The 10755-nt window shown below is 37.8% G+C and overlaps 1 long non-coding RNA gene across 1 annotated transcript; it reads left to right on the top strand.

Moving 5' to 3' along the window:
• Nucleotides 1–3742: 3742 nt before the first annotated feature.
• LOC106940201 (uncharacterized) lies at nucleotides 3743–8365 on the top strand. Its single transcript, XR_001423032.1, has 4 exons — nucleotides 3743–3869; nucleotides 6323–6422; nucleotides 6514–6722; nucleotides 7160–8365. It is a non-coding gene; the product is annotated as an uncharacterized LOC106940201 (long non-coding RNA).
• Nucleotides 8366–10755: the final 2390 nt, after the last annotated feature.

The following is a 10755-nucleotide window of genomic DNA, read 5'->3' as shown; positions in this document are numbered from 1 at the left end:
CCCTGATTACACTCAATATACAATTCGTTCAGGTCTGTCTTTGCTGCTTGTTGCAAGAGCAGTTATTTTGTCAAAAAAAAAGGAAGTTATAATTTGAATTGAATCACCTTGAGTTATAGTAATGCAAATGTGGTTTCTAAAGTTATACTTCTATTGTCAAAAGAAGAAACTATTTTTTTAGATATCTATGGAAGAGGATTAGGGTCACAGAAAAAAAAGAAAAACTCTCTGAATTCTGGATTTATCCTGAGAAATTTGAGTTTAATCTTATAATTCTTACTTCTTTTTTTTTCCTGAATTGTGACTTTAATCTCAGAATTTTGACTTTTTTCTCAGAAGATTAAAGTCAGAATCCTTTTTTTTTCAGTGGCCCCAATCCTTTAGTGCTCATATGATAATGTGACACAAGTTGTCTTTCTAAATCAATTTCTATTGCAGAAAAGCATTAAAGCCTTTAAATCTGGGTGTTCAACTCCAGCCCTCAAAGGCTGGTATCCTGCAAGATTTAAATTTGTTCCTGCTTCAACACGGTTTGATTCAGATGCTTAAATTACCTCCTCAGCATGTCATCAAGTTCTGCAGAGGCATGGTAATGAGCCATCATTTGGCTCTGGCGTGTTGAACCAGTTAAATCTAAAACATGCATCCTTTCCCGTTATTCCTTCAAAGTAGTCGACGATTGTGAAACTGAAGGAAAAGGTTACATGGTCTTATGTTGTTTTGACAAAGGAGGAACTGAAAATGTGCCGTGAATTTATATTTAACATTTGTGATTCAGTACGCTGCAAATCCACTTTTCAATGCAATTAAAGTTGTGAGATATCAAAGTATGCCTTTATCTAACTAGCACATCTTAAACCTATTTTTGCTCATTCCTCTCAGCCAAATCATTCAAGCTGATTGAGATTAAATGGAGAGAGTGTGAGAACATGTGGCTGTTTGTCTTTCTGCTGGAAAGTGAACCCAGAGTCTTCTGCAGCCTCTTACAGGATTTTTTTTTCTTCCATTTTCTGCCTTGTGTGTCGCTTAAACTGCTTTCTGGTCAACTTCGTCCAGCTTTGCTGTTAAGACGACATTATATAATTGGGGACATTATAGAATTGTTTTAAAATAATTTTATTGAAATAACTGTCTTCTCCTCTTGACAGTCTCATAATTTAATCAGAATCTCAGAAAAATTTGTTTCTGAATCAATAATCATTTCTGAATTGAATTGTAACCCTAAAAATTGGAATTGAATCAATTCACTAAATGCAGGAAAATTGGCATCTCTAATCTGAAACATGAAATATTTTCACGTATTGTGGATTCGTGGTTCAGTATTCACCAAATCGTGCATTTCTCAGAGGAATGGACCTCCAAATGATTCATGAAAAGCTGCTTAATGCGATTTTTTTCAAAATATTCAACAGAATATCCGCTGTTGATATTAATGCTTGTTAAGGTATATTGTGTGTTTTAGCTATTAAAATAGGTAGATATAACATTTTTTAAAGGGAATCTCAAGTATTCACGGATTTTAGTTATTCACAAGCGGCTGTGGTCCAATAGCTCTGCGAATACAAGGATGTGGATGGGAGTTACTGTCCCATGATGCACTGCAAAAGTTATTTGAAGCTTAACTATCAAACAGTAACCAAGTATCCAAATTTTATTAGATATTAAACCTGTTTGGGTTGCTAAATACTCCACATTTAAGGTTTGTGCTTCTTTTTGACCCCTGACCCATAATGCAAAATCTTGATAAGACACAACATAAAATATAGAATTTGAGGAATTTGAATAGTTTTTATAACAATTTCATCTCTGTGAATGTATGATAGCTACATTTTAATTTCAAAACTGACCATTTAATTTAGTAAATAATAAAAAATAGACTTTTTATATAGGATTCATGCAAAAGCATGTTATTGTAAAAAAATGCAGAGTTTTTATTGGATATCAAAGGATTGTCAGGATTTTTTCCTCTAAGGACACTCTGTACATCCTGAGTAAAATTCAGTTTGTAAGACTTAAATTACTGCGGCAGATTTATCAGAGCGTTGATAGCTAGAGCTCATCTAGCATATTCATGTCTGAATGCTGGATGAAATCTACAATATGAATGAAATTGAACCTCATCAGCGACAAAAATGTTTCATCTTCATTAAGTTTAAAACTACCAAAAAAGTCAGAACTTTGGTCTTTGAATTCACTCGTTAACAGGACAACGTAAGCTGAGGTCATTTCTGTGTGGGTCAATTTATGTCTAACTTCTCTATTTCCTGATGAGACAAAGGGCAGCAGATTTTATCACAAAGCGACCGGTAGTGTCACCACTTTACAACCTTTAAATAAATGTAACTACATCACATTTGATTGTTGTTGATTCTTTAATTTTGGCTCCCTTAATTGGTTTTCTTGTTTCTTCACTTCATATTCGTTCTAATCTTGCTTTAATCAGACTGTGCACAGTAAAATTTCTTTTCAGTGTTTGTTTCTTGACATTTCATTTAAGTTGAAACATGGACATTAAATTTGATATATAACCTCCCCTGGGTTTCTACCTAAATTCTTTAAAACCTGCTTGCTGAATGACAAAAGTGACTTTTAAACTGTTTCATTTTATGCAAATGAACGTTGAAATAATAAATCTCACATCTGTCACTCTGAAACATCTAACACATGATTTCGACTTCAATGGCACATCTAGGGATCAGATGCATAAAACTCTAAATATATTGGTCAAACCTTGCATGTATACATATTTAGGACACATAAGCGCCACACATCTTCACATGAAGTCTAAAGAAAAATACCAGAAAAACATGAAACTGGTTCCACATGAATGCAAGATTTATGCATCTGGCAAAAGGGGTTTGATCAAACATGGCTGTCTGTATTTATGTCAAGCCTCAGAGTCTATTTCCAGCTATTTGACTGACAATGCTGAAGATCATTCTTAGGAAAAGGCATCTCACAGGTGGAGTCTCTGTCCATAAGGATTTATTTTTCCACAATAAAAGGAAAACCTGCTAAATGATCTTAGTCCAGTCTCAGCCACCAGTTCTAGTTTCTTCCAGTGAATTTTATTATTTAGTTTTCTTTTTTTTCCAGCATCTGACGTGTTATACCAAACTAGCAACACACCTGCACTTCATTAGACCATACCATAACAGAACAACAAAATCTAAACAGAGAAACAGGAATGACATTTTTAATCTCATTTATAAACTTATCTACATAATTAAATTGTCTGTAAAATAACACATTTAATACAAAGGCAACTCAAAAGGTTACTTTAAAGCAGGGGTCCCCAAACTACGGCCCGCGGGCCGGATCCGGCCCGCCACGTCATTTGGTCCGGCCCCCTGAACAATGCCGGATCCGGCCCGCCTGCTCATACCAGAGAGCATTCAGTGTTTTTTTTCATATATTGTATTTTCCGGTTTATATGTGGATTTTTCTTCAACCACCAGGGGGCTTTTGAGCAAATGTGAAACTTACTTTCCCTCAATGGAATATATACTCGTCAGTCCCAGTCACCGTTTCACTCACGGTTTTTTCCATTTGCATTCTGGGTAAAAATCTATCCAAAAGTGTCGTCGTCTCCTCCCCCCCCGTCGACAAGAATTTCTTTGTTTTTTTTTACTGCAAAAACTAAGACCGGCCCCCGACCACAGAAAGGAACAGCTATGTGGCCCTCGCAGGAAAAAGTTTGGGGACCCCTGCTTTAAAGGAAAAAAGAAAACAAACAATACAAAAAAAAAACCCTCCATTTGGTAGGACCCAGTGATGTAATCAGTGACGTCATACAGTCATTTAAGCAGGAAATGCTGGGCCTGCCCCTCCCATACACCTGTCTGTGGCATGAAAATGGACAAACAATGGTGAGTAAAAGAGAACAATTTAACAGAAATGCACCTGGAAACAAGAAACGTATTCAGCTAATGGTCCAGAAGTGTTAGCTTTAACTGAAACATAAACATAGATGCAAACTGCAACATGATGCTTCCACAAACAAACCTGGGATAGTGAGCGAGGCAAAGTTGCAACAGCAATGTTTAAATTGAAACAATATGACCAACTATAGAAAGATTAAATACATCAGAAATAAGAATAAGGGGCAGGTGGTTAACACAAACTGAACCAGTTTGTCACAAGCAGTTTTAAACATGTGCAGCAGTTTATTGGAGTCTTCTTATGGTTTTAATTCTGGACAGTTATTCACTACTCATAAAGTGCTTACAAAAATATTCTTCTAAACTTCTAACCGTTTGATTGCGCCTCTGGCTGCATGAACTCATGCAGGAACTTGAATCTTTTCAGGTGTCCCAAATCTTTCTGATTTCTGTATTTTGATCCTCTTTCCCATCATCTCTGACCAGTTTCACCCGTCATTGCATGATGATGCTACCACCAAAACACCTTTTAGCTTCCTTCATATTAAGTCTGCTGTTGGGGTCACAGTTTTTTGATTAAAGCTCTTAAAGTTTGACCATGTCTTAGTAGAGTTGGCTAAATACAAACAGTAAACTGTTTTTCAACATTTTACTTATGTAGAACTTTGTGTTTTATAATACAGCAGAAATTTTGCATATTTGCACTTGTGTGATGAGTTTTTCTTAATCCACACGTTGATCACAGACTAAAACTCAACAATATGTAAATAAAGTTTTAGAAATACTGCCACCTGCATCACTTAAGTCGACTGGTTTTGACCATTTTGTTGGAAAGTTGCAATGAGCTCTTGCGTGTGAAAGGATGCAGGATCTGTTGATATTGTGTGAGTTTCCATAAGTGATGTAATTTGGCAGTAGACAGATAAAAACTGCTTTGATTTTATTTATGTGTCTCTGGAGTGTAGAGGGCCACATAAAAAGTTATGGCGGTCCAGATTTGGCCCCCGAGCCTCGAGTTTGACACATGTAAAACAGAAAAGGTTTGCAATGTGACTGGGGTGTTGTGCACACTTTTGTAAGGCACCAGCTTTTGTTCCCTGGATGAAGCAGAGAAGAACTCGGAGCTTCATCTGTATAGAAATGTCAGTCAGGGATTGTTTAGAAAGAAAAGAATCGGTAATGAACTCAGAACAATACAAATAAATTCAGATTTTTATATGATTCAACTGTTATCTTTAAAGAGATAATAGGAGGCTTAAAGAGTCAGGCAGCTTTGAGCTGAACAATTTATTTGTGTTGTTTTGTACTTATTAAAGGTCTGAAAAGCAGAAATTATGCTGCCTGCAAATTTGACAGCCTGCCTAGAAACAACTGAATCTCCACTCTGAGCTCCTCAGAAGCCTCAATTTCCAAATAATGCTTCCTTTTTCTTTTTTCTGTTTTGTTTGGCCCTGGATCAGTGATTTGGCCTCCATGTGAATCCTGCTGTTGTTTACAATCTAATTTGAGAGGCTGGAGTGGTGACCCGCATCCCAAAGACACTTCGCCATTCATTGTGTACAACTACGGCGACGTATTGGCCATTCTAGATGGAGGGGGAAAAATAATTTTTTATATTAATGTGAGAATTGAGAATTTCTGAGCTTGAAGATTCAAAGATTTTCTAGAGAAAAAAAACCCCTAATTTTTGAGTTTCAAAAGTCCAAATGTAAAACTTTTTGAGCTCAAATCTAATTGTTTCTAGAAAATTTATGGGATCTCAAACTTTTTTTTAACAGAAATGTAATCAATATACAATAACTCTACACTAAAGAAAATAGTGCTCCAACTTAAATTGCGTTTATTCGTTACGGTACATGTAATGCAACCAAACTAAGTTAATTAATCTTGTTGTATCTATATGTATTGAAGATGATAACTTATGTTGGGTAAACTTAATTTGATTACTTGCAATAAATATATATTTTTAAAGTTGGATCACCTATTTTCGTTTTCAGTGTAAAATCCCGTCATAGTAGAGCCGTTTTGCAGGTGAACATTGTGCTTCTGCCTTTGCTGTTGTGTAGATGAAGGCAACCCAGACAACCTGACAATGTACACAAATTAGAGGCAGGGATGAGTAGGAGTATGATTAATGGTTCACAATAAGGACAGGCCACAGGAGGAGGCAGGATGGAGCAGCGGTGAAAATCCCATGGCTGTTAGACGACGGAGAGGAGACAAGACAATCTGACAGATTCAGGAGCTGAGGGAACTGATCAGGAAGTAAATTCCTCCTTCAGATATTGGCCAAGAAAAGTGAGCTGGAGTCGTGAAATCTGAAAACCTGATCATTTTTTAAAGACTTATAAGAAAAAGGAGAAATTCACATATCGGTGAGATAATTTCCCACACTCTCCGCTCTGCGAGTTTTTACTTCAAATCTCCTTTCTCACCTTCAGAACCGGAACTTTCTGCCGTCTGAACGGGGGGACAGCACTGGCTGATAGTTGCATCTGCAGCCGGAATATCTATCCGCAGTCTGGCTGTTTTCCATCCGGGGTAAAAAGCGCACATTTCTGCCTCCTTATGCCGCGCGGAGATTCATCAGGCGCGTGCAAACATTAAAGCGTCGCGTGCTTTTTTCCGGTAGGGAACCCCTGCGCTCGCGCCGTGGACCATTCCTCCGTTCATCTACATCCAGACGAGGTGTGAACAGCGCACAGCGCCAGACGGACCAGAGTTGTTGGCTGGTGTGGATTCACAGCGGAGCGCACAACTCGCGGACTCTGTACTACGCAACTCCGGCACAGATGGATATTTACGTAGCTCTGTCGTTGTTTTTCCTTTTCACCAAACCAGGTGAGCGCACGAAAAATGCTTGACCGCTGTGAGGGATTTTGTTTTAACTTGAGCTTGTTTACGTTTTTGGTCTCTTTCTCCGCTGTGCATGTATGACCAAGTTAAGATTCCCCTCAGCGCCTTTGGATTTAGTGATTATTGTGTGTTGCATAAGTTACCTGCGGAAAATAGCGACAGAACTGACAGAGTAACAGATGAAACCTTCTACCTGCACCTTTAACGTGCAGTGCACCTACAGCCCGTGTGAGCACAGGTGATGACTGCAGGCAGGAGATGCAGCGATATGAATAAAGTATCTACATAACCACTGCGCAACTTGCTCCAAAAGAGGCTTTTAAAATAACTAATTTTGTTTTTATAGTGAATGCTTTTTTTTTAAACTGTATTCGGTCATAATTAGATTCGTTTCCCTAACCTTGATCTTTCTTTCTGTTCAGCTTTTGGTTTCGGATCAGATCAAGATTACCAGATTGATATAATCAGCGAACTTGACCAGGCAAATGCCACTTATGGAATTACCCAAGTGGCTGGACTTCACAACGGCAGCAAAGCCTTCCTGTTCCGAGGTAACAACCAACATTTCTCTGCAAGACGCGTAACTCAAGTTGAAGGAACATTCATTTTATTCCGTGGGTCCCTGCGCGCTCCTGCGCGCCCTCAGTTTTGTTAATTAGTGAGAGCAAACCCACGCAGCGCCACACCTTTTGGTGTCGGAGTGTGTTGAGTCAGACAACTCCGGGGAGCCTCCACTCATAATTACTCCACATTTAATTTGTCCGAGGCGGCAGATGCTCAGAGTCATTCTGGACACACTTGAGCGCGCAGTCTGCCTCGGATTTCCACCACACTGTGATTGTTTCTAATGCTTTCTTCTGTGTAATCTCAGCAACTGGCCGCATATAGCTGCTATCAGCTGCGTTTTATTGCGAGCATAATGAAGGGTGCACAGCGTGTGGTCAGACTGTTTAAAGCCCTGGAGGAAGGAAAGGGAAAAACAGAAAGGATGAAATGATATTTTTCCTGTGGTTTTGTGTTTTAAGTAGTTTTTCTTTTGAATTGTGGGTTTTCCACTCTATGAAAGGTTGCAGAGCAGGTTTGAAAGCAGAAGCAGAGTTGGAGAGTGGAAGGACACAATAAGGGTATTTCATTCAGAGAGGAGAGAGATGGAGAGTCTTTGGATATAAAGAGAGGAGCTCTCCAAAGACAAATTGTTCCGTTAATTAAAAGATGTCACAACTTTTTAAAACTAATCTTAGTTTTCTGACTTTTAATACAACAAACTCAAAAGATTTATTTTGATGTTTGATCGTCTGCTGAATCTGCAAACCTGACAGCCTGATGCAAAAATCTGAGTTTGCTCGACTCTTGGCAAAGTTAGACTGAGGCGCCGACCGACTGAAAATGTCAGCAGCCTCTACCAGTTCTTTTTGTAAAACTCAAAAAACAGCCATAAGCGTAACAGGGATCTTTTGTGAACATGTATTTGTTTACCATCTGTGAGATTCAGCAGCAGTTTCAGTTGTTTTAAATCCGACTTATTCTTAGTCCTCGACCGTTTTTGTGGAGATTTTATTTTTTTATTACAAACTCAATGTGATATGACATCTGTCTGCTACAGGTAAGAGAAATGCTAATGATGAGGACTTCTCATGTGTGCAGTAGTTTTCTTTTCTGGAGTGCTTGGCTCAGTTCACCACTGGCTCTACATAAATGAAGACCGGGCAGCTTGGCCAGCTCTACTGGTGTAAAGCTGTCCAAGATTCTGGACTCAATACCGCCAGGGAAACACAACTGCTCTCACTTAGTTCATACACACAGCCCCCCCCCTCCTCCAACCTTTTCTCCTGACAGTTTCCAGGATCCAAGAGTTTGTGCAGCAGCCAGATAGCAGGGGAAACAGCAGGGTAGTCCAACTGGGAATACTGGACTTGCTTGTGTTGTGACCTAGTTAATACATCAGTTATACAGTCTCTGCTTCTCTCATGGCTTGGTAACCCAGATTGCTCGGCTAAGTGACACCAGCTGAAGTTCCATAAATATTTCATTACTTAAAAAAAGGTGATTGATATTTCAAAGCACCGTAAACATGAGCTGGAGTTTACATTCACTGCAAAAACAGTCTTACCAAGTATTTTTGGTTTAGTTTCTAGAGTGAATATCTTAGGATGCTTGAATTAAAACAAAACTAACTTGCAAGTAACTTTTCAGCAATATATAGAAACTGGTTTTAAGTCAATAATTCCTTTAGGGATGAAAAAAAACATGCTCCATTTGCATATTGGCTGATTATTTCACTTATAACTTCCCCATGTTATAAGTTAATTTATCTGGGGATGGAATTAGTACTTTTTTAACTTAAATAAGGAATCATTTACTTAAAACAAGCCTCTAATTCTTGCTGAAAAGTTATTTTTAAGTTGGTGTGTCTTATTATTAGGATTACTTTAATATATTTGCACTGGAACAGGACACAGCAGGATGCACTCTTATTGTCTTTGTGCTGTGATTTCATTACTAATATTCACATTTTGTTGACTTATGAGCATAAACCTTGATTTTTATTGGAATTTTAGATGAAAGAACAATTATAAGATAACAGATATAAAAGGTATATGTATTCAGGGCTCTCAGTCAATACTTTTTGGAAGTGCTTTCTTTCTTATTATTGCTGCAGTTCTTTCGGAGTATATACACCACGTTTAAATTACCAAGAGACTGAAAGTTTTGGCCATTCTTTGTGAAACAGCTTAAGCTCAGTCAGACTGGATGGATAACATCTGTAAACGGCAACGATTAAATGTTTCTAAAGATTCTGTCTGGAAGGCCAACATCCACCTCAGTCCTTGCAATCTGTTTTCTTCCAACAGGATTATCCTCTCTCTGCAAAAACAAAATCTTAGCAAGTATTTCTGATCTAGTATCCAGTGCAAATATATTACTTTTGTCTTATTTCAAGACAACTAACTTATAAGTAGGTTTTTAGCTTCTTTTAAGTAAATAGTTCATTAATATTGATTAAAAACGACTAGTTCCAATGGGAGATTATTTAAGTTATAAAAATATATTTTTCCAATGTTTAAGGGAAAATAATCTGCCAATTGAACTAGTGCTGACCTATTGCTGCACCACCGGAAAAAATATCCTCACAGCATGATGCTGCCACCACCGTGTTTCACAGCGGTGATGGTGTGTTTTGGGTGATGTTTAACGTTACTTTTTACTACAAGTGGCATTCTGCAACTCAGCCAATAAGGTTACATTTTAGGATTGTTTGACCAGGTTACCTTATTCCTAATGTTTTTTTTTTTTTTTTTTTCAACATTTTTCCATCTATACTTTGGATATCTGCAGACCCATCCAGCAATATATCTGATTAGTTTTATCCTTGTTTGGTCTTCTTGGTTGGATTGTCTTGGTGGGTTTGCAGCAGTGTAAAACCCCTTTTATTTTCAAATAATGACTTGAACAGTTTTCTGCAAGAGGCTTGGGATCTTGTTTTATAACAGCACTGCTTTAAACTTTACGATCCTTGTTTGTTGACAAATGTTCTCAAATAGAATAAAATGTCTTCACAGAGCAGTTGTAAATGCACCAAGATTATGGACTCAATTTGTTATTCTGGATTGTATTTAGGTACATCAGCTTCCATGACACTAAATGCGTCGACCTACTGGACTTTTCAGACTTGCTTCTGTAAAACAAATCACCATTTTCTTCCTCTATACTATTGAATTGTTTTCCCAAATACATAAAGCCTAAATAAAATGCATTAATATTCTGTGCATGTAGCATTAAAAAAGGTTAACAGAAATTAGAGCGACATGATATGAGGGAAGCCTATAATGTGGGATACTGACTCTGAGTGTTACAGTATAACTTCCAGTATATGCTGTGGGTTCATTATACACAGATCCCAGATGGTGACTATTAGACAGATTTTTCAACGAAACCAGTGGCATGGTTTAATTGAAAATGTTGCATCAGGCTAAAACGGCTACTTTGGCAAAGAAAAAAAAAGATTGTAGTTGGTTTT

Source organism: Poecilia latipinna, unplaced genomic scaffold (assembly GCF_001443285.1).
Source record: "Poecilia latipinna isolate Pla-1442-1.1 unplaced genomic scaffold, P_latipinna-1.0 Scaffold3122, whole genome shotgun sequence".
NCBI classification, from domain to species: domain Eukaryota; kingdom Metazoa; phylum Chordata; class Actinopteri; order Cyprinodontiformes; family Poeciliidae; genus Poecilia; species Poecilia latipinna.
Note: the sequence above shows the minus strand (reverse complement) of the source record. Positions and strands in the feature narration are given on the sequence as shown.